This window comes from Ascaphus truei, chromosome 4, assembly GCF_040206685.1.
Source record: "Ascaphus truei isolate aAscTru1 chromosome 4, aAscTru1.hap1, whole genome shotgun sequence".
NCBI classification, from domain to species: domain Eukaryota; kingdom Metazoa; phylum Chordata; class Amphibia; order Anura; family Ascaphidae; genus Ascaphus; species Ascaphus truei.
Window position 1 is genome coordinate 40,090,749 of NC_134486.1, and position 13,514 is coordinate 40,104,262.

At 40.0% G+C, this 13,514-nt stretch overlaps 1 protein-coding gene across 5 annotated transcripts in view; it reads left to right on the forward strand.

The window, feature by feature from the left end:
* Positions 1 to 13,514, forward strand: part of ESRRG (estrogen related receptor gamma) — a 768,405-nt gene that overhangs the window by 374,687 nt on the left and 380,204 nt on the right. Inside the window, exon 1 of one of the 5 annotated variants that reach the window (XM_075595601.1) lies at positions 2,585 to 2,637. The exons of the other annotated variants lie outside the window; for them this stretch is intronic. The gene's annotated coding sequence lies outside the window, so the exon portion shown is untranslated. Of the gene's footprint in view, positions 1 to 2,584; positions 2,638 to 13,514 lie in introns of those variants that run through there. 5 annotated transcript variants of the gene reach the window in all.

Sequence of the window (13,514 nt, forward strand, 5' to 3'; positions counted from 1 at the left end):
CTGTTTCATTAAGGCTTCCTTCGAACGCTATTTCTTAGTTTAATTGACTGAGAATCACCAATATTTTAATTTGTTTAAGCAGGCACAGAAATGAATGCAAGCTATTAAAGTGTTACAACTGTCCTCTTACATATGCTAATAGTGTTTAGGAAGTTGACAATCCTCTATTGCTATATTGCCTGCCAAGCAGCAATGTCTCTTTGCCATAATAATTACTAGTTTAATAAGCCTGGAAGCATTTTAGTGCAGAATTTAGGAGCATTAAATATATCTTCTGGATTACTTTTTTCATCCAATGTATGTGCTATATATTAATAATATCTAGCCAAAGGCCAGAGTAAAGTCTTAACCACCATTGAAGAAATTGCTTAAGTTATTTTAGTACAATACTAAATGTATTTTATTCAGCCACTAATTTTAGTTTGTGGCCTCTAGGAATAGAAAAGTCCTGTATTTGTTGCATGTATAGCTATTAACGTGCATACATTTATATACTCCATATTCAAAAGCTGAATTAACCCTCTTAAATGATTAATGGCACAAAAGTGGGACTTCAAAGAATAAGTCCTACTGCACACAGAGGGACACAAGCTTTTGACATTTCATAGTACAGCTCAACCCCTTTATAACGCTGTGCTTGGGGTCCAAAGAATCACATCGCGTTGTAAGCGGAGCGCGTTCGAAATAATGTACAATTATATGCATTGTACAATAAAGTATTTAAAATATCAATAATCGTGTTGTAAAGTATTCATAAATACGAAAATTGGGAGCCACGCTTGCATCGCGTTATAAGCGGATTCGCGTTATAACGGGGTTGGGCTGTATTACCAAACATACGCTGTTTTTCATAGTTATTCGCAGCAAATCCCAGCACACAGTGGAGTGATATCAGTTAAGGATGTCCAAGGCACAATTTTTGGGGCATTCTACTGACCCCCTTGTCAGGTGTAAAATACAGTGTTGGATAGGTTTCTAAATTGGGGAAATTTGCTCTTGGACACGGAGCAAATATTTGCATCTGCATCAATTTGCGCCAACTGCATATATATGAATGTAATCTTGGTTCTTACATTTGCCACAGATCGCTTAGACTCAGATGTTAACGCCACCTAAACCTGGCTCGTTTGATTTGCCGTAAAGAGAGAGGAAAACTGCGCCGGTTATAGGCATGCCATACAATATATTTTTATGATGAAATTACAGTAGTCTTGGATCCCTCCCTAAAAGGCGGTTGGATTTTGGATCTCAAAAGGAGCTTACAACTACACTCTTCTAATTTCCCCTTCCCCTGGGCTATCTACGGGGGATTGCTTTTCTGATTTGCGTTGTCCAACATACAACAAAGTGTATATTGTGTTGACCAGCCAGGCAGCTGTAGGATCTAGTAAAGGGTATATCAGATGTACAGGCATACCCCGCTTTAAGTACACTCACTTTAAGTACACTCGCGAGTAAGTACATATCGCCCAATAGGCAAACGGCAGCTCACGCATGCGCATGTCATCACGTCCTGAACAGCAATACCGGCTCCCTACCTGTACCGAAGCTGTGCGCAAGCGGGGAGACTATAGAGCCTGTTACAAATGCGTTATTTACATCAGTTATGCACGTATATAATGATTGCAGTACAGTACATGCATCAATAAGTGGGAAAAGGTAGTGCTTCACTTTAAGTACATTTTCGCTTTACATACATGCTCCGGTCCCATTGCGTACGTTAATGCGGGGTATGCCTGTACTCATATTGTGTTATTAAGCTTTTAAAGCAGCACTCCAGCTGCCATTTATATTTATTGTCTAGTTATAGGATGGAAGCAGGGTATCCTCGGATCAGAACCGAGTTCATTTCAGCTCCAGGTACACCCTGCTTCCTGAGATACTTACCTCAGTACGGGGTGCCGGTATCTCATTCCTGTTTAAATGTCTCTCGTCGCGCAGGCCAATAGGAAGCCGCAAGGCATGACCTCACGGCTTCCTATTGGCTCGCAAGACATTTAAGCTACCATTGTCAGCCCCAACAAGCCCATTTGAGATACCAGCACCCCCTACGGAGGTAAGTATCTGGGAAAGTAGGGGGTCCTGGAGCTGAAATTAACTCAGTTTAACTAAAAAAAAAAAATCTGCGTCCTGGAATGCTGCTTTAAGTGGTCTGTAGCAAGCAAAGCTTTGAAAACCCCTGGGGTAGTTTATACTTAACAACTATGCCGCCACCGAAACTGCAACGCAATACATTGCTGACGTCTGCAGCAGAAAAGGAGGGTAAACCCTAACGGGGCAAATAATGCATTGGTCGTGCGAACACTGAAGAGTTAAATCCTGGCAGCAGTCAGACCTCATAATCATTGTTGAAAAAAAAGGCCTAAAGAATTGCATATGGATTAGAGGGATGAATATTCTATTATTTCAGTCTGTTCTGCTGATCTTCTTATTGTGACTTTGCGCTTCAGAAATCTGCCCGGAATTTGGCTTTGCCGTCCTCGCCAGTCATTTTAAATGTGTATCAAGCACTTGATAGTGTATGATTTGCGTGCTGTTGCATTCCCATCCCTTAAATTTTCCACCAATTTATTACTTTTTTTTTTTTCAGACTGTTTTAATATTTCAGGATGATGAATATATACAGCATCATTAAAGGTAAATAAAAAATGCATGAAATTAAAAAAGGGGATATTAGATGTTTCTTCGCTGTAATCCCCAGCTCCAATAGAAATGAAATGTCTCTGCTCTGTCAGGTAATCCCCAAACATGATTAGGGACCTTGTCGTTTCCGCCTAGCCCACGTAATATTTGTATCATATAAGCCTATTTATGTAGGGTTTGAGTAGAAGTTGCTATTAGAAGAACCATAAATCTACTTAGCAATTGAGAAAAATAGGCCTTGCTCTTAATCTCTCTGGTTTTATTATTTTGAGGGCCATGTGGTTCTAATTTACTTTTGTGTATGCAATCATGGTGCTTTGAGAAGGATGGATTTCTAGTACATACTGTAGCTATCCATTGGAAACGTTGCAATAATACACATTTCAACAAGTTTGTTGAACCTTTGACCTTTGCCCCTGCTTAATAAACTTGGGTTGTCACAGCAGGTGGTTATCCAATGATGATGTTATTCATGACTTAATTGGACAATGGTTATGGTTGACACTTACTTAAAGCAGCAATACTACATTCACCCTTTTTTTTAAATATATTATTTTGATATGTAAAGCATGTGACAATGTATCATTCTACGTGCTTACCTAAACTGGCAATCGTTTGGTGCTCCTGTTATAAATCGGTAAAAAAAAATCCTGATTGTGTGCCTAACATAATGGCCACCTTTCAGTTTCAAGCAATCCTTCAGTCAGTGTAACTTGGTACTGTAGCTACAATGTATCTGGATATTACTAAGGTAACATTATCAACAGTAGTATTACAGTTTACAGCTCAAACCGCTAGGGACATTGGCAACAAATTATCACAAACAGGACAGGTTTCAAAGAGCGTGCACTGCTGGGGAAGTGGGCTAAAACCTGCTATAGAAATCAAAGGATGCATTACAAATGACATTAAGAGTTGAATTTAAATAAAAATGCAGTAAGTATTATCTATTATTACAGAACTGATTTATTTAAAAAAAAAAAAAAACATATAGGATTTCACGTTTTGCAGCTTTAAGTGATTGTGATACCAGATCCATATTTTACATTATCTGGGAGACTATCGTGCATTCTGCAAGCTACAAGTGTATCCCTCCCTGCTCGGCTTCCAGGGAGATAACATCAGGATGTATTATATGGCTACTCCGCATTGGTTACCTTGACTCAGGGACTTGATTCAAGCTGCTGGGTAATGAGGTAGTAAGGTTGTTGTATAATGGGCGCCAAGAACTTTTGTAGTACAACAGTCATTTATTCATGCCCCTATGGACAGGGACGGATCATACACATGTTAACAACGTTGTACTGGATTTTATAACAGACATACATGAATACAGTTCTTCCATCAGTGCCCACTCTTAACACTCTAATGAAGGTACTTTGACATAGTTGCTCTGGATAAGTGTGGGACCCGGACCCCCTTGTTGCTTCAGAACCATCATCGTTATTGATCCGATTACTCTAAGCCCCTATGGGAATCCTGATGGGTCCTTTTCTTAATTTACCCAATACCTTTTGCCTGTTTGGGAGCTGTCACTTCCATACAGACGGATGAGGAATATTAGCACCGACCCACGGTTAGATCTGATCCGCCAGCACTTGTAAGCCCTCTTTTCTGGGACTCTCTATGGGTTGCTATATTCCTTTTTATTACTTGTACATGAATCCAATGCTTCTTTAGGGGGTCCTAACTTAACTGATACTGTCTCTATCTACAACATAATAAACGGGGGGGGGGCTAGTCTATACTATCACATTTATTCTCCCCGAGGCTCCTCTGCTCATGTCCTCCTGGAACCTAACCTTCCAGAATAGTGATGTCTGGATCCCCATAGAAACCCAGGGTGGGGGCAAGCATACAATAGCCATGTTAGTAACCCGTTAGGAGGGGGATTGCCTGTTTAAAAGGGGCATAATGAGCGTGGACATTAAAAAAAACAAAAATATAGTAAGTATTATTTCATACTACACAACTGATATATTAAAAAAAAAACACTATTGCATGTTGAATGTAAGCTTAATACAATAACACTCATTCAAAAGGACAGTGGGGAGAAAAAAACCGCAGTATTATGTAATACTACACCACTGGTTTATTCAACAAAACACATATATAGGATTTTGAATGTATTGCTGCTTTAGAAACAACCTACTGTATGTACCTTTGTATGGAAGGAACGGCTTTGGGGTAAGAACACAGCCTTTGAAGCAGATGAATGCCCATTTGAATCCAATGCTGTCTCCCTGTGCCTCACGCACAGATTGTAAGCTCTGTGGGTCAAGGATTAATGGTGTCTTCGAAATGTCATGTACAGCGCTGCACACATTGTCAGTGCTCTATAAAAAAATATATATTATTATCGCGTGAGGTGTCTACCTCATTATCATCAATTTGACCCTTTTAAATCAGGTGCCCCTAACCCTTAAATCTATAGGGAATCACTCACAGAAATCCCAAGCATCCCCCTTATGTGAAGGAAAAGGTTGGGGGTCATGTGTTTCTTGACGAAAAAAAAATGTATTCCCATCCTATTTCATGAGCTGCAAGTACTGCTGATTAGAAGCTGTATTTACTGTGTCGGACAAAAAGGTGTGGAAATTAGCTTTTGATTTAAACTGTTGATGAGATAGGGTCAATTTAGCAGCGTTAGAAGGACAGCTGCACAAAGAATAACAACCAGGATGATTTGAAATTAAAAATGAGACTGTGTGATAAGGATGAGTGGGCTGATAACTCAATGTTTAGTGAGCCTTTTATAGCGAAAATGCAGAATTGTTTTTAGTAAGTCCTGTGGTTTCTACTTCTGTTTCCAATCCTCTTCCAGGGTCTCTGCTAGTGCAGAATGCATCTAAAAATGATGACAAGCCCACTCTTGCTCATATGTTCTTCCGTTTGATGCGATCAATATTTATTCCTTTACATACATACTTTTTCTTTAACTGTGTATTTTCACAATATTTTATGGGGTACAAAAAAAAGAGAGCGGGTGGGGGACACATAGAAGCATTATAGTATACATTCGGGTGCTATACGTTTTCATACAAGCACTATGAGCTCCCGTCAAAAAGTAGGAGAAGGAAGATGGGATGGGGAGTGGGGGAGAGAGACAACCTCAAGGGAGGTGAGGAGGGGGTTTCACCTTCGGCTACAGCAGACCTTGGTCTTTATTCATGATGTTGTCAGCTCGGTCCCACCGAGGTCCTTCAGGGCAATGTAGAGGTTGGACCTAGATTCAGTCTCGTCCCAAACCCCATATATACTTTTAAGAAGTGAACACGCTGTTATTCAGTAAAAATAGTTCACCTCCAACGCTACTTTTAGTGAAGTTGCTAACTAGGTAAAGCACTGGAAGACAATAAAACTATAGTAGTACTTATGAGCTGAGAGACGTCTGCCCAAATCTATCATTCTGCAAAGGTTTAAGTTTTTGGTATGCTTATGTTGCACTGCATAAACCAATGGCACTACATACAAATATACATTTAATATATTACATATTTATGGTGTTGCATCATGGGACTACATTATCTGGTTACACATAAGAAATGGGACTTGTAAGATAAAAATGGCGACTATGAAAGTGGCAGAACACAGTGCTCAGGCAACTTTCTTTTTTTTAATCTTATCTGGTTCAGGAGATATTTAGCAATTATTTCCCAGAAAACAAAATGGCTCCCATGGAGAGCTATCAAATGACCCCCAAGTTCATATGGAATAAATAACTTCAGTATGATTGTTGCTATGAGATACATGCTTGTAAAGTACACAACACTATTCTTATTTTTCTTATCTGTCTCAAAAGAAATTACATTCTTCCAATTTGGACAGTTACTCCTGTACGTACTTCCCATGATCCCATGTTTTATGGCATTCCTAGGGCTTAATTTTAGACTCTCTAGCCCTTTTATTTATTCATATGTCCTAGTTACTAGTTTTAGCGTTGCTTTTTATTACCCTGTATTAACACGTGTTGCATTTTATCCAAAAAGTCCATAGTACTGGTGCTGTCATGTTAAATGAATATTAATAATATTATTACTACACTACCATATTCTTAAAGTCAGACATATCTTTATTCTATGTAGCCCTGTGTAGTTTTGGGGTTACATGTCTTTCTCCTCCTGTGCAATAATCCCTGGTAAGGGCAGGTTGCCAGGAGTAATCATGGGGTTTTTCCCTCATCCCCTGTGCTGTGTAGTATCTGATGAAGGTAGTGTCATCAGGCTCTGTGTCCAATTACAGTGACACAGGGGTGGTGCCTATTGGAGCTATTTAGTTCACAGCATTTCCTGTATTTAGTTAGTGTCTCACCCCACCTGAGTGAGACTGGTCTGACCCAGCAAACTGTCAAGGCTTTGGCAGCTTTTGTGGCCCTCCCTTATTGGAGAGGTGTGGGTAGGCTATTCCCCTTACTTCATCAGGGAGTAAGGGAAGAGCAAGGACAGCTTCTAGGGCCCTGACTAGGAGTGAGTATCCAGGGACTTCCTTTGGGTTGGCAACCTGAGATGAGCGGCTAAAAGACCGGCCGCTATGATGGGCAGTCTGCCAGTGCTGATGTTAATAAAGGATGCCACAGATAAAGATCGCTTCTGTCCTGATTGTGGAGTCATTCAGGAAGAAGGGGCACACAGAGGTTCTCTTTCAGAGACTCCTCCCTACTATGCTGGGGGTCTGGAAGAGATGGAGGCGCTGTACCATGAGTGAGTATAACTCAGCACTACCTCATAAGCCAGTCCTGATGCCATCCCCCATACCATCGCGGGAGACTCAGGGATTCTGTAAGCCAGCAGGTGCACCACACTACAATTCATGTTACAGGGGTCAGTTTCCACAGAAGGGGGTCAATATGAGATGGGCCCGGGCAACACCGTTACATCTAGAAGTGTAGAAGTGGGCTGTTTCTTTTTTTTAAGTATGCCCTTCTTTCCAGAAGTGGCTGCATTTTTGTGTATATGGTCAGGAAAGCATTATCTCTCTGTCTCTCTTCCTGGAACACCAAGATCAATACCTGTTATTAAGTCTGCATTTATGAGGTGGGTTAAATTACCACAATTCTTGATACTAGCACATGAGTATGGCATGTTTTAAAACCACAGTACATAATGCAAAGGAAAGCATGATGTAGTCAGAAATCATTGCCATCATTCTCAGTGTGAAGAGATTTAAGATCGCCGCACACCTGCTGCAAAATGGGACCAAAGCAACCTGATTGGGGAACTGGTATCATGTCCCACATTGACCTTTATTAACAAAAATTAAGACGTCACCACAATGATACATGGGAGGGTTGTCCAGTGTTGCTATGGGGGAGGGAGGGGGGAGAAACAAACAAAAAAACACCTGGCTACTAATTAAATTCTTACAAATATTGTAAACACAGCGCAAAACTAGATTCACTTTTGCTGAAACAAAGCTGTCATAGATTTTGCCCCTCACATGTTTATCCTTCCAAATATAAAAAAGTGCAGTGAACGTGGCTGAATGTGCTTAAAATTGATATTGTGCTTTGTGGATTGGGTCCAATATTACTGTAACCTAGTTAGTCTGATGGCAGTCACCATTTATCATTAATATCGTTGAAAAAGTGAAATGTCAAGTTTGTGGCACGATGAACACTTTGCAGCCTAAAACCTGGATTAACACTTCCTGAAAGAATGCTTGATTGATCACCGTCATAACAGTGAATAGATTATACCAAGCGCATTACAATTGTATGTCTCTTTTGTTCAAGCACATGGGCATCATAGATAGGATTCCAGAAACTCCGGTCAAGTGTTCCCTCCCACTCCTCATCCACCTTACAGCAAAAAGGTCATTGTTTTATGTATTAACATTTTATTCAACTGAAAGAGATTTACATTCTACTTCCTATCTTAATAACAAGGAATATATAGTTGTTTTAAATGCATTTCGAAGTACTTTTAAAGCTATTTCATATTTGAGCTTATTTCATTGTAAGTGGGTTATATTTAAGAGTTGTGATATTTATATATATATATATGGTTTTTGAGGCAAAAAGTGACACTGTGTGCTCATTTGCATGTCATTTCCCAGAATCCCTTGCTGCAGTGGAAGTGCTGTGTGCTGGGTGATGATGGGGAAAGGCGGGGTTGCAGACCTGCCTAAGACATGCAGATGAGCATACAGTTGTATTTGCGCATATATATATATATATATATATATATATATATATAAAATAAAAAATGAATAGATGATACCGTTCTGTGGCTAACGAAATGATTTTATTTGTGCGAGCTTTTGAGATACACTGATCTCTTTTTCTGGCGATAGTACATTGAATAAAGCAAGCAAAGGGTTTACGTAAAAACAGTGTCTCTTGGAATGTTATCTGTGCTTATCCCTCCTTACAATGAATGAAGCCCCAAAAAGGTTTTTTTTTGCTTTAAAACAGTACATACTGGAATGTGATCTGTGATTTAAGCTTTTCCCTCCCCCTGTGTAGTATGCGTTTTATGACTTGAGGTGTTAAATGGTCCCTGAATGTAAGTGATGTAAGAGAGTGTGTGTGTGTGTATGTAAATATAAATTTGTAAAGCGCCCACAGAGTATACAGCGCTTTACAAAAGGTGTGTGTGGAGTGGACGTGTATATAGTGTATGTATTATGATAACTATGATATACTCTGCAGTGATGTGAGCAGTGGCGGATTTAAAAATCCGCTGCCCATAGGCACTTACCTTGGTGCCGCCGCCGCCTCCTCCTGCAGCGTTGTGGCGTCAAATGATGCTGCGACGTGACACGGCAACGCGATGCCATGTGTTGCCATGTGATGTTGCAGTGTCATTTGACGCCTAACGAGGCACGAAGGAGAAGGTAAGAACTGTACAGATACCCAACACTCTCCCCGGCAATCAATGGGGAAGAGAACGGGGCCTCAGTATAGGTGGGGGGGGGGAGGGAGAAAATGTACCGCCCCAAAATGTTGCTGCCTTAGGCCCGGGCCTATCGGCCTTAATGGGAAATCTGCCACTGGACGTGAGGTACTTTCTGTATGGAACCCGTCCCTAAAACTCAGTAACAAGAATAGTAATCCAGCAGGCACACACACAATTGAATTCAAATGTTGCCATTTGTACTGCATTGTGCTGACATTTCAGTCCCTTCTGGTAGAGATGGGTGAATTTGTTTGGCGGGGTTAGATCCGCCGTGGATCGCCCGGTTACTTATGAAATGTAAAAAAAAGTCACATTTTACAAGTAACAAAGAGATGGAATACTTTGTGGAGACTTCTGGCGGCTTTTCATTGGATGTACCACATCCACAGATAGATCTATAGAAAAGAAAAGTGCACGCTCCATGGTGTAATAATGTCAAAAAATCATTTACTGCAGCCGAGGTATGCACATGCACAGACAGTTATGTAAAAGGCATTGGAGAGAATAATGATAGTCACCGCCCAGGGACCACACGATATTATCCAAAGGATATCCCAGAAAGAAGCATCCGTATGGGCCGTTCGCCAAACGATGAAAGCCTTACAAAAGGCTAGCTAGCAATTGCCAGAAAGTTTCCTCCGGACCGGAGGTGCAGTGCTTCACAAGGCAAGATGGAACTCCCTGTATTGTCACCCACTCGGTGAAGTTCTGCTCAACTAAGTCCTAATCCGATGACATCACTGGCGTCAAGTGTTGTCTCTGCCCTACGCATCTCGTCGCTTTGCACAGCAACCTCCTCAGGGGATTAATCATATAGTAAAGTGTGTTAATTAACCAACCTTGACTATAAACATATATATATTTACAAAGTTATGTGAAAAAGAAAGTATACCCTCTTTGAATTCTATGGTTTTACATATCAGGACATAATAGCAGGTCTTAAAATTAGGTAAATACAACCTCAGATAAACAACAACACATGACATATTACACCGTGTCATGATTTATTTAACAAAAATAAAGCCAAAATGGAGAAGCCATGTTTGAAAAACTAACATCATATGAAATCCCTAGCAGCCAGTTCAATTGTTTATTGAATCAGCAGTTTGCTGATTCCAGCCACTGTAGTCTTGTTTACTTGGACTCTTTACTATTTAACTGGCTACCCTGCACTGACCAATTACCCCTGAAGAAGTCACGTAACGTGACGAAACGCGTAGGGATGTGGTGACGTCATCGCAGACAGATGTGTGAGAGGAGTATCTGTGCTGCCTGCTACTCTATTCAGCTGATCCGCCCCCCTCCTACTGTTTACCATACACGGAAGGGAACCAAGTAAGGCACTGTGAGACGCTGAAACGCTGTGAGCTCGTGGCAGGAGCTGCATGCAGACATCTTTCATGATCAGGTGCACAGTGTCGTATACGGACTCCTCCACTCCTGTAGATGCCTCCCCCTAGAGATTTCTCTCCAATGTTTGTGTTTTTTTTAGTATCCTGTTCCTAGGGACAGCTTCTTTTTATTAAATATACCCATTTTTATATTCAGTTACGTGCTATGGAGCCGGCGCTTCTTTTTGTTTTGTTTTTATATATATATATATATATATATATATATATATGAACACACAAAAAAGACAGAAATCCCAAATGAAGCACTCTGATCAAGGAAACGTATGAATATTAGTACAAAAGGGTTTATTAATTATGGACCAGAAAAACACATGAAACACAGTAAAAAAGACATACATATAAAAACAATACCAGACGGGGAAGACACAGTCAAAGCTCCAATCCAAACAAATGCTAAATGTACAACACCTCTAAAATGGACGTAGAAGTGCCTTCAACTGGGAGCGTAGTGTAGTGTAGTGGTTTATTACATTGAGTAACTACGGGTTTTGTCCTGTTTAGAGTGCCTTGTGAGAGATATTTGTATAGTTACTTTCCCATGTTCCAGGCTTATGTGTCTGTCATTTCTCATGTGAGATACTGTGTCTAATGCATTTGCTGTGTGAGATGGCTATTACCATGGTTTACGTACAGGGGATTCATGCCTTATTTTAAATATTCTTTGCTATCTTTTAATTTGTTTTGTGACTGTTAATAAATAAAATTGTATTTTGCTAACTCACTTGGTATACCGGAGTGCTATAATTTTGGGCTTCTTTTTTCTCTTCATTTACACATATATATATATATATATATATATATATATATATATATATATATATATATATATATATATATATACATGTAGAGGTATCAGTACCGTGTTAGCCGAGCTTCAATAATCAAAAAATAAATAGATGATACCGTTCTGTGGCTAACAAAATGCTTTTATTTGTGCGAGCTTTCGAGATACACTGATCTCTTCTTCCGGCGATGTTACAATGAATGAAGCAAAAGGATTACTTAAAAACAGTGTCTCTTGGAATGTTATCTGTGCTGGTCCTTCCCCCGGTGTGGATGAGATTTATTATTTATTTATTTATTTATAAAATATTTTACCAGGAAGTAATACATTGAGAGTTACCTCTCGTTTTCAAGTATGTCCTGGGCACAGAGTAAAACAAATAATACATGGTTACAAATACAGTTACATAAACGAACAAGGTATACATTTATATACAAGACATTGCATGCACAGTTAAAGAAAATATATATTATGAGCTTATGAAACAGTTACAGACCAGATTAAAGTGTGAGACAGCCTTAGATTTGAAAGAACTTAAGCTGGTGGTGGATATGAGAGTCTCTGGTAGGTTGTTCCAGTTTTGGGGTGCACGGAAGGAGAAGGAGGAACGTCCGGATACTTTGTGGCTGGAGGTGTCAAAGGGTAACTGAAAGCAAGTGAAGAAAGAGTGTGTATGTGTATCAGTGTGAATAAAAATGAATGGAGAGCCCACAGTATAAACAGTGCTCTACACAAGGTGTGTGTGGAGTGAGAGGGGATATAAATGGTGTGGGTGGGTGTGGAAATGTGAGAGTTTGTAGCACAACTAAAAGTGTGTGTGGATACTATGTGGTCCCTATTGGTGTATACACACACATATATATTATATTATATATATATATATATATATATATATATATATATATATATACACAAGCATACACAGACACATATATTCACATTTATGCATTTATTTTTTTTGTCACAATTAAAAATGATTGTACCTTTAGCACAGCTGGTGAAGTTTTAGAGAAGGCCTGAAAAATATATTAAGTTTTAATGGATTCGTAATTAAATGCTGTGTGTTCATTATGGTTTTCATCATGCCTGAGGGCCCTTCTAAAAAGACAAAATTATCCAGTGCAATCAAAAACAGAGGTAAGAAGGTCTGTGGCATCCTGCTGCCTCTGCCTCTGCCAGTGTAGTCAGTATCAGTATTCTCAGGCTTGTGTCCCTGTGCTTTCATGTGAATTGAACTATCTCGGCACACTCCCTCTCTTTGCTGCGTTCCCTGCACTCCCCGCATTGACGGCGAGGAGAAGAAAGATTTGAGGATCGCCCAATTTGTTCTGACATAAAGAGATGTTTAGCTCTGTGAGAGGTGGTGGAGGCAAAGCGCCTGACTGACATTTTCAGCAGCCTGTCTGCTGGGATTGCTCACTTCATGTCCCCTCACATTCCTGCTGTGTCCTGCCTGAATGCTCTTGTCTAATCTTCACAGTGAGAAGACCTACATTCCCCTGGGCTTTGGTGCTCAACACCTTGTTAGACAGGGCTTATGGTGGCATATTTTCTTTTTGTTTCAGTACTTTGGCTTCTGCATTAACATTTCCGTTACTGTAATGGCCACATCAGTTTCATGATGTTTGTTTCAATTAAATGCCTTTATAGACTTGGCCATGGAGAGGCTTACAATGCTGTACGAGAGTAACAAATGCATGTCAATACTTCAGTATTAGGTAGCTACATTTTTAGTATCAATTCAGATCAAAATAAGGTGCTTGTTCTCTGTTGCTGCTG